Genomic DNA, 15,832 nt, shown 5'->3' with positions numbered 1-15,832 from the left:
ATATTGGGCTGGATTTTTAGGAATGGCAGGTAGGTTGGTAGTGGGACCTGTCATTCCACCCCCCTCCAATCCACACTTTGGGGATGGTCTTGCAGCGACTCAGCTGCAGAGAGTCTCCTCATCAAGGGAGCTTAAGAAGTCAGCTCCAGCAGCAGACTTTGGGCAGAGTTTGGCTGAAGAGCCAACAGAGAGGTCATCATTTTGGAGCTGTGTCCTGAATGATTCTACTGTATTTTGATTTCTGTTATTCTAGGTGAGCTAACCTATTCTATGTTTAGTTAGAGCCTAGCTGGGCAGGTATTTATTTTTGCATTGTTTCCTTTTGTTGCTGCACTACCATTTTGAGTGAAAATAAACTCTACCCTTGTTTTGGATTTTAGAATCTGGACTTTTGGTGTCTATGCCACCCCACCTAGCAACCCCAGACCATATATATATATATATATATATATATATATATATATATATATATATATATATATATATATATATATATATATACACACACACACACATATACACACACACACAGTATATGTATATATACACACACACGAGTACATTTATACAATTGATTGTTAAATTAATTGTATGTGGATCACAGAGATTATTGAATCCATCTACTAAATAATCTTAAGGACAAGAAGTCACAGCATTAGTGGATACAAGAGGAGATGTAAGGAACATTCATTTGGTGCATGTTATGGAAATTGTGTTAGATGTTTGGGCTGCAGACACAAGAGTCATTTCTATGTCTAGCTGTTTAACCTGTTGTTCTGTATGAAGCATTAATTAGATTTGATCACCAGGTAATCGCCCATTCCTGTTAATAACACCAAGATGTAGGTTAAATAAGATTAGCCTGTGATGCTGGACAAGTCAACACAGGATTAATGATGCTGAGAGCTACAGTATACGATGCGTGGTGGGGCCAGATCCACTGACAGGGTAATCGTGACTGCTGTTTCTTACATTAGGAGTATCTCTGAGCCTACAGTCACAAACAATATAAGCCATTAAGGTACTACATTATGTAAGAAAAAAAAAGTTCTATTGTTGTTCCTGAAATAAAAACCTACACAATACAAGTCAAAACCCTCGCTGCTTTATATATAAAGAAAACAAAGAATAAAGGGTTTTTTCATGTTCATTAATAAAAGATCAGCAAGCTTCTGACACCCAGCACTTGGGACTGTACATAATGTAACAGGTTTGCCTGGTATTGCAGTTATATGCATTCATACAAGTGAATGGAATTTAAGTGATGGATGCAACGTCAGTCACAAAGAAGCTGCAGTTCTCAACTGAGCATCATGGCCTCTTCAATCAGCTAGCACCAGAATATTGACTTCTACCACCCGCCTCACTAAGACTGACTTCATTCGGTTATATTTTGTCCAAGTTTCCCAGAATCAGCACTGACCCAAGTACCAGACTCTAAGGTTGCATTCACACTGAGTTTCCGCTCAGCTGATTCTGAACGTAAAACACGTTCAGAATGAGCGCGTACAAAGCAGATCCCATTCATTCCTATGGGAGCCGGCATACGTGTGCTCCCCATTGAAATGAATGGGAGGCTTTTTTCCCCTATTGCTTTCAATGTGATATGCACATGTTACCTGTAGAGATCCTAGAGTTTCTATACACACTATATAGTGTATATATGGTAGTTCATTATATCAGAAACTAGTGGCCACCAGTGGTTTAGTTTCTTCACTCGGCACAATACTGTCTACTGATTTAGCCTCCAACCTTAGTGATCGAGTAACCCTTCACTAGTGACTACTTAGCAGTCGGCAGATGCCACTGATGGCGCTACCATGACACAAAGTTAAATCCAATAATGTCCTGTTACATGCTGATTGCTCTAAGCCTCACTGTACTAATCCTTTCAGCGAATGAGGGAAAAAAAAAATTCTTAAAAACACAGCATTACCTTTCTAAGCCAAATCACTCTACCCAAATTATGAGAAAACAAAAAGATTTGGTAATTATACATTCTGCTTGCCGCAGACATTTTTCTATGTTTATTATTACTTTTGCTCGCACTTGCTCTTCAGCAGAACAGAAAACAATTACACAGATTTCAGTTTACTCTCATTGTACATAATTGTACACACAGATTATGTTCTTGTATAATTATGTGAACAGAATGCGGTCTCTTTGATTACAGTGAAATATACAAAAATACATATGTATATATTTATACACATCATATTACAATGACACTATCACATGATTCTTCAGAACGGTGTCTTTCTTTGAGCTTGTTTTTGAAATTCTGCTAACTGGGCTGCTGTATAAGCACCCAAAGGCTAAAAGCGGTATATATATTGGAGGCAGATCTGTCCATATGTATCATTAGACCCAGAAAAAAATGGAACTGAGTAAACCAATATTGTATAGACAGATTGCACTCAAATTTTTTCTCAGTGGGAGAGAAGAATAATACACTAAGGAGGCATTCACACTTGTGACTGGTGTCTGCCCTGTGCCATTCCTCCGGGTTTCCGTCCTCAGCCCCGAGAAACTGGATAGGCGACGGAAACCCAGCAGTCAGCTTTAAAACCCATTCATTTGAATGGGTTTTTAAAGGTGACTGCCGGTGTCCACCTGTGGCCTGTCCGTGGGGAAACAGTTTTTTTCAACCGGACACAAAGTCCTGCATGTCTGAAAAAAACTTATTCTCCATGGAGAGGCCGCAGGCAAACACAGACAGTCACTTTTAAAAAAACATTAAAATGAATGGGTTTTAAAGCTGACTGCAGGAACTGTCCCCTGTCCAATTCTCAGGACTGAGGATGCAAACCCAGCGGAATGGCACAGAGTGGACACCGGGCACAAGTGTGAACGCCCCTTTAGCGGTGGTTGCAGATCAGATCCTTACGGAAGTGGCTTTATCTTCCACAGCAAAAATGGACCAGGCTTGTTGAAACCTAACATTTCCCCTCCCCATCACCACTTCCGGTGGAGGTTAAAGAGCTGCTCTGGCTCTGTGATGTCACTGACTTCACTATTTCTGCTGTGCAAAGATAATCATTTTGCTTTTGGGTATCTACCTGTATATTAGTAAGAAAGCTTATACAGTGCAGGGAATGAAATGGTAAGCTTTATCGTTCCCTGCAAAGGAATGCAGACTTAGTGTGGCAATGGATATAAAATAACTGTATTAGTGACATATAGTAGAGAAAGGAAACAACTCCATGCAGTTCAATTCTACATTCCAAAAAATGTTCTCTATTTTAGTACTGGCATATCTAAAAGGAAGTATCATTCATAAAATATCGACATTGCTAAACAACCATAACCACCATCCCCAGTCTCAATCCCTGCGCTAAACTTATATCACCATGGAACTTAAACTAATACAAAAAGATTTGTTTAGTCAAATTGTGAGGGTCATATTGGGCCATAACATATATTAAAAAGTGTGCCAGTTTTAAGGTTGCATTATTCAATAAGACTCTATGCATTTGAGATTTTCTAGCCTAGCCCATAGTATATATAATTTTCCTTTATGTTGGCTCAGTAGATAATACTTTTCTGGTCCTGAATAGACCTACCAAATTCTCACATGGATGACTTTCTTGTAACAGCTACTTCACCTATTAATTTTCTTAACTGCTCTTCTAGTCACGAAAGGGACTGAGACACCATTACATCTCCTTCCCTTTTATTAGCATATCTTTGGAGGATGTGATCTTCTTCACCTTTGGCTTCTTTGCTTCTCCAGTAAAACCCCTCTTTGACCTTCAAACCTTTATCTTGACTTTGACCACTTTCTGTTCAGTTTTATCTGTCTCTAATCTCTTAGCAAGAATTATTCATGTATCATGTATTTTCTTTAAACGTTGCGACTTAAAATAGGAATAACTTAGGAAAATGTGAGAAAATGTATTGCAATGTGCACAAGGAAGGTATTAAAGTGTGGCATTTAGATTTGATCCAGAGGGAAGACAGAGAATACATCAACTGAAACAAATACCATGGAATAGTGGAAAAGTAATTCCCTGAACTACTGTTGTCACTGGAAACCATCCTTTAAAGCCAACTTGTCTGCTATAGTAAATACCAGCACTCTCCTTTAAGTAACAATTCACAGCATCCTTTCTTGCACATATGTTTTTCTGTTCCTCTTTTCTTATTCCTGTAAATGATGAAGTATATTGACAACTTGATTTTAAAATTAGTTTCACAAATGTTCAGCAGCAAGTGCCATTATCCTACTCCAAAGTCTTTTAGGACCTTAGAGAATAATAATCTGAGACTGAGGGAAGCACAAAAAATACACTTTCAGAAGATGCCCAGGAAGGAACACCAAACAGTGCAAAGGAGCCCAGAAGAGGTGGCCAAAAGGTTTAGTTTTCTTCCATACTTCCCAGGGCCTTTGGGAGAATTGGTGACAATTTGTGATTTTTTTTTTTTTTTATGAACTTGTTCATCTCTAGTACAGACTGTGCCTAACTATGTAGAGACACAGCCTATTCATAAGGGCAATGGTAATTAAAAATTGTATACATGCCTTTGTAGCTTGAATAATACAAGAATGGCACAATGCACAGTTCTATGAAAAGATACTCAAATTATTTCATATGGAATAAAATAATTACTTAGACATGTCAGAAGAGTGAGGTCCACTTTATCATATGTGGTTGGCAGAGAAGCTAGGACTGCAAATTTACAGCATGGGGGTCTTGGATGCATATCTAGTCAGCGTAATTTGGGTTTCTTACATATTTAAGAATACAGACAGCCATAACATCCTATTTTAATATCTAATTTTTGCCTGCAAAACCAAGAACCCTAGAGAACCAGAAGTAGAAGTAGATGACCACAAATCTCCTGATATGGCAAGTGAGGGATTAACACTGGAAAGTAGATTATGAATTCCCGAGGACTGAAATGATGCCATAGAATTATTATACTATGTTAATGACAGCAACAGATAGTAATGGTAACAAGTAGTGGTACACGGACAAAGATGGAGCCCCTTCAGTCTGTGTCTGTTCACATAGATTGTAACATCAATAACATGATGGGCGTTGTCTTCAACATGTTTGTTTACTTTTGTAACATAAGAAAAAGTCCTAAATGAAGGACTTTTCTTCTACCAGAAAAGAAAATAACATGACCAAAGAAAGCTTCCATCAAATTTTTTTACATTGGGGTGAATGCAGATGAACATCAGATAGCAGGGGGCTCCATCTGCAGCTGTCATTTAATTTCTGTTATGCAATACTGTCACAGATGAAAGCAACAGACATACACTAGGTTCACACCTGAGTTCAGGTTTCCTAAACCACTTAAAAAAAAGCGGTTACCAATGGACCCCATAGACTATAATCCGGTCTGCTGGATTTCCACCCAAAAAAGGCAAAAAATGCTTGCGCCTGCAGCACTTTTCTCTCCGCATTCTTCAAGCTGAATGAGGAATGGAATCCCCCAGCGGAGAGGAAGCGCAGATGTGAACCTAGCCATAGTGTGAACCCACCCGTACACAGAAATATATAAACAAAGTATTAATAATGAATATTAAATAACAATACTAATGATTTTACTTGCTATCAGTAATAAGGAGTACTGCTAAAACTCAAGCAGTGTCTCTGAAAGTTACATAATCCTCATAAATAAACTTACATCTAAAAACAGAAAAAATAAATAAAAAGACATTGCTTTGTGTGGGATGCTTCTGAAAAAAGAGCACAGCACTATCTACATGAGTCTGATTGAATAAGCCTGGTTTCCCCCCTGAACTATAATAGCACTTGAGAAAAGTGCTGCATAGTCAGAACCAGGTAATCATATGTAACAGCCAGTCACTGTTTTGGAACTAAATGTGAAATCCACATCTGCTTTACAAGCTTGTTCACTGTGCAGCGAGTGCATCATCTGATGTGTAAGGAAACCCTCTCCACTCAAGTTACTGTCTGCCTGAAATAACAAAATGTTCTGTTTGTAGTAGTTCTGTTGCTGGAATCTCACTTCCAATGTACTGTAGGTTAATCATAGACCATAGCCAGTGAAGTGGGTTAGGAGTGAAGTCAGGCGTGAGTTAACAAGGAATGGAGAATATAACGGAAGGCACACTATATTGGAAAACAGACATTTTAAGAACCATGAATGTTTATGGGTCTATTCACATTTTATTGACTGATATTTTTTTGGTCTATGGCTGTGAAAAACAGACATGTTCTAGCTTTGTCTCATTTGAAGGACATAGAACCGTGGGGATAGACCCATAGATACTCATGAGTATTAAAGTGGTTGTACAATGACTATTCATAAAAGAGCTATCACAATTCTGTTATTGACTGCCATTTCAATGGGATTCAATGACAAGTGCCATAGTTTTTTCATAGAATTAGGTTCATGGAATTTGGCACTGTTGTGTGACCTTGCCTCAAATTGCAGCAAAGAAAAGCAACAAAAGCTCTATGGGTGTTACTTGTTTTATTGGCAATTTGCCATGGATATTAATGGCATCAATGTATCTTACAGTTAAATATATAAGCACTAGAGATGAGCGAACAGTAAAATGTTCGAGATTCGATATTCGTTTCGAGTAGCCCCTCAATATTCGACTACTCAAATCGAATATCGAACCCTATTATAGTCTACGGGGGGAAATGCTCGTTTCAGGGGTAGGCAACATTCGATCAAATTATACTTACCAAGTCCACGAGTGAGGGTCGGGCTGGATCCTCCGAGAAGTCTTCTCCGTGCAGCGTCCCCGCGGCATCTTCCGGTTCTGAATTCACTCTGCCAGGCATCATGCCTGGGCAGAGCCGACTGCGCATGTCCGCACTACAAGCGTGGCAGAGTGAATTCAGAGCCGGAAGACGCCGCGGGGGAGCTGCACGGAGAAGACTTCTAAAGGTAGGAGAAGAACCAGCGTTGATTGGCCGACTGTATAGCATTCGTCCAATCAATGCTGGTTCTGCATCGAACTTTTCCATTCGAATAGCGAGTGGTACTCGATCAAGTACGAGTATTTCGAATACCGTAGTATTCGATCGAATACCTACTTGATCGAATACTACTCGCTCATCTCTAATTAGCACACATACATAGGAATGGGGACATGTCTCCAGATATCAAAGAAGTCAAGTAAGTTAACCAATAAGTAGCATAAAGTTAAAAGTATTTTAGATTCACCAAATGATCATCCAGCATAAACCTCTTTGAAAAATATGGTGCATCTTTCAACTGTCTAGTCCAAGTTTACACTGTTTAAATGTTAAAAATGATTAACAAATCTTCCCCACCATACAATGCTCCTAGACATCACAACCAGCACTAGGGTGCAGATCCTCCCTTTTGGCTAGGGGCATGCACTATCTAGGCCTGGTGATGAAGTGTTCACTTTTCCCGCTAAATGGTGTGCTGGAATGATAACATCTTAAACACAACACATATAGGAAACACATGTTGTAACAAACCAATAGCCACAGATTTACCAAAATGATGCTGCCATTGACCATGGAAAGGGAATAGGGTCTTGAGTGCATGCAGTTAGCTTAACCTATAGACATGCATAGTGGTTCTTGTCCATTACTATAATACTTTACCTCTTTGTTCTCTTGACCACACAGCACACGGAGTGGTAACACTGGTTGTATTAATATATCCTGTTAATTTACATTTGTTGCAAGTTTAGAGTGCATAGTTGCATTAGCCAAGTGCCTGACTATGACATAAACTGACCTAATTTTTAATAACATCATTATTATACGGTCGTTGAGGTATGAGGCGGCATACAGTAGTTATGTCAAAGACATTATAGCCCTGCTCAGCGCCATGTAGTGATAAGTTCAAGTATCATAGCACCATAGAACAATAGAAACATAATGTTGTGGATATTATTAATCCATTCCATCTTTACACAAAACATGTTTTACCCTAGAAACTGATTATAATGGCATGCGAGAACAAAACAGTAAATATTTCATCTTTTTCATGATCTTCTCTCCTTTCATATAATTTGGGCAGTTAAGTTTACATAGCAACGGGTCTCTTTGAAGTGTCTATGCAATCTATGCCTTGACTAATGAATACTGTAAATTACAGGAACTATAAATAAGCAAATTTATGACAGAGTCTGTTCATCGCCTCATTATTTTGTTAAAGTTTGCATACTGCCATCATAACTTATAAATAGTAAATGAGAACATTAATACGTTTTGAAGTGGTTGATTTCAGGCTATCAAAATAACCCAAGTTGAACACAAATTACTGTACCTAACAAAGGCATGGAAATTATGTAAATTCCTATTAAAAAGAGCTTATGGACTGCAGAGACTTCAAAAAGTTTAAAAAGAGAACAAAAGTATTATAATTCTATGCTTGTGTAAGTGTTTAGTCAACTACTTTCTAGCTATAGCTATTGTGGACAAACTTTCAATACAGGGTTTCCTTTTTAATCTCCTCAATACCAAGGACAGTTACAAGCAGCACACAGAGAACATTGGTGTAATTTTTCGCAAGACACATTGTATATATCACTTGCTGTACATTCACATTCCCTGGCATGAGAATAAAACCTGCTAACACAATTGGGCAAGGCTCACAAGTTTTTATGGTTTGCCAATCGGCATTTCACTAAAAAAAAAAAAAAAAAAAAAAAAAAAAAGGAACAGGTACCCTAAAACATGAGGCGGCTGTTTCACAATTCTATGTCCAAGCTAGCACGTAAAAAGTTTCATTGCGTAATAAAGGTCTACAGCTCACAGTTATATCTCAAACTACTCAAAAATGAAATAAAAGATAAAACTTTACAATTTTAGGTTATTTATATCAATCTAACACATAGGGATGCAACGCACCTTCCTGAAACAATGGAGCAGACCTATGTATGCAGGAATACTGACTCAGTTTGCACGTCTTGCACCAAGTTTATTATGCGAATTTAGATGGATTTTTTTTGCTTTGCTAAACAGGTGGACATTGCTTAAAGGGGTATAAATGTTGTTTAGCAGAAAGGCATGGTTTCAAACTCACATTTTTGGCACACATTTATTACAAGCCAATAAGCCAACTAAAGAGTGGCATAAAGCTAAGCAAATGCTTTCAGATTTATGAAATCTCTATTACAGCCTGAACCAAGGAGATATATTTGGCACATCCAGTCTAGTTCTAACCTGTCCACACTTAAAAGAGGCCCTTTCACCTCCTGGGGCACATGCAGCTTAATACACCACTAGAAAGCCGACAGTGCGCCAAATTCAGTACACTATTGGCTTTTCCATTCTGTGCCCCCAGTGAAGAGCTATCGGTTCCGTTACCATAGCTCTTCACCATCAGAACGGCGTTTCTGACAGTCAGTCAGGAACGCCCTTCCTCACAGTAGCGCCTCTAGCGCTGTACTGTGATCAGTGAGGAACGTCTCCCTCCACTTGATTCCAAATAATGGATAACATTGTGAGGTGAAAGGACAAGTATTAAAAAGAGTGGTGAAGGGTGGAGTAGATGTGGAAGGATAAAGAGAGTTAGGGGGAGGAGTTGGAGAAGAAGGGCTGAAAGTCAGAGTAATAGAAGGTATTCCAAAGGAGCCACAATTTTTATATAATAGATTCTCCATGTGATGGACGTGAAAAACCTCCTGTAGCCAGGAGTCAATAGTAGGCGGTGTGGAGGAATTCCACAGCCTTAGTATGACAGATCTAACTGCCACCAACAGGAAACCAGTCAACCTTCAAAAGGAGTTTTTGAATATTATGTGGAAAATAGAAGGAGTGGAGCCGGATTATCCTCCAACTTAACCCCGCTGACAGTCTTAATGAGGTTGCACACTCCTGCTCAGAAGGAGCAAAGGAGGGGGAATTTCCACCAAATACGCAGCATTACATCGCTAACAGCGATCAGATGTTGCTGAATAAATGTCATGTAGCACAGCAGGGACTCTGTCCCAGCAAGTTAAAATTTGATAACTGGTTTCTAGATAATTGGTTACCTCTAGGAACAGGTTGTATATGAGAGTTTTAGGGTGTGGTGGCATAGAGGTAGATATACAGAGGTGTTCAAATGACATGAGGGTCCAGTATAGGCTTCGGGGTAACTTCAAGGATTTATTTAGGTAGTTCAATTGAAGGTATTGCCAATGAGAGGGGGGTTTCCATCCCCGGGAGATGGTAGCGCAGAGTATGGAAGGAGGGAGGTTGGGGATAGGATTTGAAGAAAACACAGATGTATGGTTAGAACAGTGAGAGTTAAAGGGTGTATGGAGATTGGCCGGCAAGTCTGGATTGCCTGAGATAGGGGGTCAATGGGCCATTGTTCATAAACAGATGAGCAATACCATATTCTACAGGTATCAAGAAACATGGTGAGCCACATATGGTAGGGTCTAGGATTGGCCCTATCCGACCAGTATTATTTAGACAGCCATGGGAGAGCCATGAGTGGGTGAGGGGTCAAAGTTTCCTCTAGGGCAATTCAGAGATTTGTGCGAGTGGAGTGGTGCCAGTCCAGTATGTGTAGCGACTACAGCCAGGTAATAATGCAAGCAGTCTGGGACGACTAGGCCAACCCTCTGCTTGTCCCTCAGCCTGACTTACTCCTAGGAAACCTCCAATTATTTTGAGGCCCAAATAATTCTGGAAAGGTTTTGTTGGATTATGGTGAAAACATTCTTTGGGGAGGGTTATCAGGATTGTTTCAAAAAGGTAAAGGAGCCTAGGAAGGACATTCATCTTGAGCAGGTGTATGCACCCGAACCCCGAGAAGCCCTCTGTGTCCCAGCGGGTGAGATCAGTTGTAAGAGTATGGGAAGGAAGTTTAGGAAGTAATCATCCCCTAGTGAATTGGGGAGATGTACACCCAGATACACGATAGCTACCAAGTGAATGTGAAAGCAATGAACTAACGCAGATTGTGAGAGCAGTGCTTTTGGAAAAATTTATCTTATTATTTCTGAAGAAGCTGTAGGTAGCGATTTCACATAGGATCGAAGAGAGCAAGGGCGGTGGTTGAGTACAAAACGCTGAACGTCGTCTGTGAATGCCGAGATTCTAAGGTGCATGCCATCGGCATGTAAACCTTGGATATCAGGGTTGCGTCTGTATTTGCAACTTTTAAAAGGCACAGTTTAAGCCAAAGGATAATAGAAACTGAATAAATGCAGTCAGAGTGTTAAGGTCAAGCTTTAATGTACTTTAAAAATTCTGTAGTAAAAAGTATGAAGTCCTTAAGAATAAGCCTGGATTTACAAATTCCATTTTATACCATTTTTGGTGCAACTATTTTATGCCAGAAGTGGGCGATTTAAAAAAAAAAAAAAAAAAAAAAAGTTTCAAAGGTAAAACTACTGTACATCCATATTCACTCAAATTATATAAAATAAATTATATTAAACACCGTTCGATCGAGTAGCTATTCGATCGAATATCAGGCCGTTCGAGGTATTCGATTCCAATTGAATACCAGGCCGCATACGCAGTAAAAATTCGTATCCCCTCCCACCTTCCCTGGCACTTTTTTTGAACCAATACCTGCACAGGGAAGGTGGGACAGGAACTACAACAACGGAGGCATCTCCCATTTATAAGAACGGCCGCCGGCATATTCGCCATTTTTGCGGTCAGAGATGGGGAGAGAGACATAGCTGCAGAGGGCTAGATAGGCATTCTAGTAGGCAGGGAAAACCGAAGGAAAACAACAGCTCTTTTCAGAGCTAAATACTAAAGGGAGAGGAGTAGAGTTCTTGCTATATACTGTCAAACATCTTTTTTTTTTTTTTTTTTTTGGGGGGGGGGGTGTCCGTACATCAAATTGCAGGCATCCCTAGCAGTTACTTATTGCTTGTTGATACACCTGTCAAACAGCTTTTATTAGGGGTGTATAGACGATAAAAAAGGGAATTAGTATACATCCAAATTGCACAAGGCTAGCGCAAGGGGACGGGGGCGTGGAAATACAGATGTGGAGCAAGGTTGCGCTCAACCAACAGCGTCTACTGCGCCTACAGCTCTGCAGCAGCAAGCATTGCACTTCCCCACAGTCCCCGGCTTGATGGCTACATTAAGTGGGCTGCAGGGTACAAACCTAACTAGGCCCGAGCACCAGGAAGAGGTGTTACAATGGCTGGCGGACAATGCTTCCAGCACATTCTCCACCAGCCAGTCAGCCTCTACCTCAACTCCTCCTCCTACCCAACAGTCTGGTCCTCCTTCCTCACAACATGCCCAATCTTCCCAGCAACCTAATCCCAGCTTTCCCACCTCCCAGGCTCCATTTACTGTCCCTCTCTGTTCCCATCACGTCCTGAATCACCAGAGGTAACAGATGAGTTGCCTGATGCAAAAACACTGGAGCATCCGTTATCGCCTGTTGTTCTTGTTGACCAGCAATCGGCCCTCAGTGACAACGGTGACAACACACAGTTGCCATCATCGGTGCACAAGAGGAGGAGCCGTCAGAGGATTTGGAAGAGGGGTTGGTGGACGATGAGGCCACTAACACGACCTGGACAGGGCGGATGTCAAGCGGGGAGAGCAGTGGAGATGTGGAGGGAAGTGCAGGACCAAAGAGGGTGCCTACAGGTAGAGGCATGTCCAGAGGCAGAGGACAACTGCTTCACCGAAGCCAGGCCACAGGCAGCAGGGCCCAACATGTTACCTCTTGTAGTCAGCCTAGAAAAACTCCCCCATCGAGGCCACGGTCTTCGGTTGTGTGGAATTTTTTTAATGTATGTGCTGTGGACAAATATAGTGCTGTTTGCACACTCTGCAACTGCAAACTGAGTAGGGGCTCTGAAAAGAGCAACCTTACAACCACTAGCATGTGTCGTCATTTGGAAGGCAAGCACTGAGCTCAGTGGCAGAGAGCAAACGCAGAACAATCGTCATTCGCCGTTGCTGCCACTGCCTCTCCCACTGTTGCCAGTGCTGGCGCTGCAGTCCAGACCAGCAGCCAGGAAACCTCCACATCTGTCTCCACCACTTTGGAGACTTCTCCCTCATCCTCCCCTTTTCCTGTCTCAGCTCCTTCTCCTGCTTTAGCTCCTTCTCCTGTACCATCATGCGCCTCCTCAAAACAACCCACCATCTCCCAGACTTTTGAGCGCAGCCAAAAACACAGCGCTACCCACCCCCATGCACAAGCTTTAAACACGCACATCTCCAAACTGCTGGCCTAGGAGGTGTTGCCGTTCTGGATTGTTGAAACTCAAGCCTTCCATGACCCGATGGCAAGTGTAGCACCTTGCTATGCCGTCCCTAGCCATCACTACTTCTCCCGGTGTGCCGTCCCCGCCTTGCACCAGCACGTGTCACGCATCAACAGGCGGGCCCTGAGTTCCGCGATTTGCACAAAGGTCCACTTGACCACCGATGCGTGGACAAGCGCATGTGGACAGGTACTTTACAGTACATTTCACAGACGGCACACTGGGTGAATGTAGTTGAGGCTGGGACTGGGTCACAATCTGGGGCGGTCTACCTCATTTCCCTGCCCAACATTCCTGGCAGGGGCTCTGAACCACCACCCTCCTCCTCCTCCGCCATTACATTGACCCCAGCTACCAGCTGCAAACGCTGCAGCACTGGCGTGGGGAGACGTCAGCAGGCCGTGCTGAATCTCATAAACTTGGGGGACAGACAGCACACTGCCTCAGAGGTGAGGTATGCCCTCCTCGATGAGACGGCAACATGGTTTTCGCCGCTGCACCTGGGCCCAGGCATGGTCATGTGTGATAATGGCTGCAACCTGGTAGCGGCTCTGGAGCTTGCCAACCTCCAACATGTTCCAGGCCAGGCCCACATGTTCAATTTAGTGGTGCAACAGTTTTTGAAAACATACCCCAATGTAGCCGAGCTACTGGTGAAAGTGCAGCGCTTGTGCGCCCACTTTCGCAAGTCCACAGAAGCCGCTGCTAGTTTCCGAATCCACCAGCAAAGCCTCCATCTGGCAGAACACCGGCTGATGTGCAATGTCCCCACACGCTGGAACTCGACGTACCACATGTTGAGTAGAGTGTGTGAGCAGCAGAGACCCTTGATGGAGTACCATCTCCAAAACCCAAGGGTTCCTCAGAGTCAGCTCCTGCAGTTTCTGCACCATGAGTGGCCATGGATGGCAGACTTATGCAAGATATTTTGTGTCTTTGAGGAGTCAACCATGAGGGTCAACTGTGACGACGCAATCGTGAGTGTCACAATCCCGCTCCTGTGTGTGATGCGAGAATCCCTCATCGCCATCAGGGATAATGCATTGGACGCTGAGGAGTTGGGCATAGGAGCAGAAACATCCCAGCAGGATAGTCAGGGCACACTCCTGTCCGCTTCACAGCGTATATTGAGAGAGGAGGAGGATGACGAAGTGGCAGATCTCATTGTCACACAGGAGGCTAGCGGGGAAGTTCATTACGTCCCATTGTTGCAGCGCGGTTGGGGCGAGATGGAGGAGGAGGAGGAAGAGGAAGAAATGGAGAGTGACCAAGTGACTTGGGAGCAGCCAAGTGACGCCAAGTAACACTCTGGCACACATGGCTGAATACATGTTGGAGTGCTTTGCAACTGACAAACACATTGCCAAAATCCTGGAGAGCAACAACTACTGGATTTTTGCAATCCTCGACCCCCGGTATAAAAATTATGTTTGTAATTTTATTCCGGTAGAGGGGAGTGCCAGTTGCATGAGTGATTGCCACAAGCAACTGGTGCAGAATATGATGGAGATGTTTCCATCAACTGTCGTTGGCGGCACACAGGAGAGTTCCTCCAACAGGCGAAAAACTGTCATCTGGTCCACGCCCAGCAGGGGCACACTCTCCAAGGTCTGGGACACGTTAATGGCACCTCATAGCCAAAGTACCACCACTGAGGGGCCTAGTGTCACCAGGAGGGATAAGTATAGGCGCATGTTGTGGGAGTACCTGGCCAACGCCAGCCCTGTCCTCTCCAATCCCTCTGCGGCCTATACTTATTGGGTCTCCAAGTTGGATTTGTGGCTGGAACTTGCGCTGTACACATTGGAAGTCCTTTCCTGCCCTGCCGCCAGCGTGTGTTCGGAAACTGTCTTCAGCGCTGGTTGTGGCTTAATTACGGATAAGCGCAGCCGGCTGTCAGCTGACAGTGCTGACCGGCTGACGCTCATAAAAATGAACAGCCACTGGATAGACCCATCATTTTCATGTCCACCGGTGCCAAGCACCGCGACATGAAGTTGCATGTTTTTGCTCACCCGCTACAATTCCTCCTCCTCCTCATACTCCTCCACCATCAGCGATGCACAATTCTGATCCTACTAGGATCAATCCACCCTGATTCTCCCCAGCTCTGTTGGTTAGAGTCTGAATCCACCCCGATTCCCCTCAACTCTGCTGGTTAGAGTCTCAATGCACCCTGATTCCCCCAAACTCTGCTGGTTAGAGTCTGAAATCAACCTGATTCCCCCAAACTCTGTTGGTTAGAGTCTCTACTCACTCCAAGGGCCAAAAACACTGTATTTTAAAGGCTCTACTCAATCCAAGGGCCAAAAGCACTGCTTTTTAAAGGTTCTACTTACTCTAAGGGCCAAAAACTAAATCTCTGCTGTTTAAAGGCTCAACTCACCCAAAGGACCAACAAATCTCTGCTGGTGCAAGGCTGAACTAAGTTAAAGGGCCTAAAACTCTGCAGGTAAATGGCTGAAGTCACCTAAAGGGCCTCAATCTGTGCTGGCAGCTCAGCTTAAAGGGGTATTCCCATGCCACATACTCACCAGTCTTCACTCCTGTAAATACTTCTTTCTTCCTGGCTTCTTGCATCATTTGGTGGGCGGGGTTTCACATGCAACCTGCCGTTTAGCTCCACCCCCAAATCCACATGTAGCTCCGCCCACTGATATTGGACTATGA

At 42.8% G+C, this 15,832-nt stretch overlaps 1 protein-coding gene across 3 annotated transcripts in view; it reads right to left on the bottom strand.

Moving 5' to 3' along the window:
- PCDH15 (protocadherin related 15) overlaps positions 1–15,832 on the bottom strand; it is a 1,015,846-nt gene that overhangs the window by 946,357 nt on the left and 53,657 nt on the right. The window lies entirely within an intron of this gene.

The sequence above is a fragment of the Leptodactylus fuscus genome, chromosome 10 (genome assembly GCF_031893055.1).
Source record: "Leptodactylus fuscus isolate aLepFus1 chromosome 10, aLepFus1.hap2, whole genome shotgun sequence".
Lineage (NCBI taxonomy): Eukaryota > Metazoa > Chordata > Amphibia > Anura > Leptodactylidae > Leptodactylus > Leptodactylus fuscus.
The sequence above is the reverse complement of the archived record's forward strand: the minus strand, read 5'-3'. Positions and strand labels throughout refer to the sequence as shown.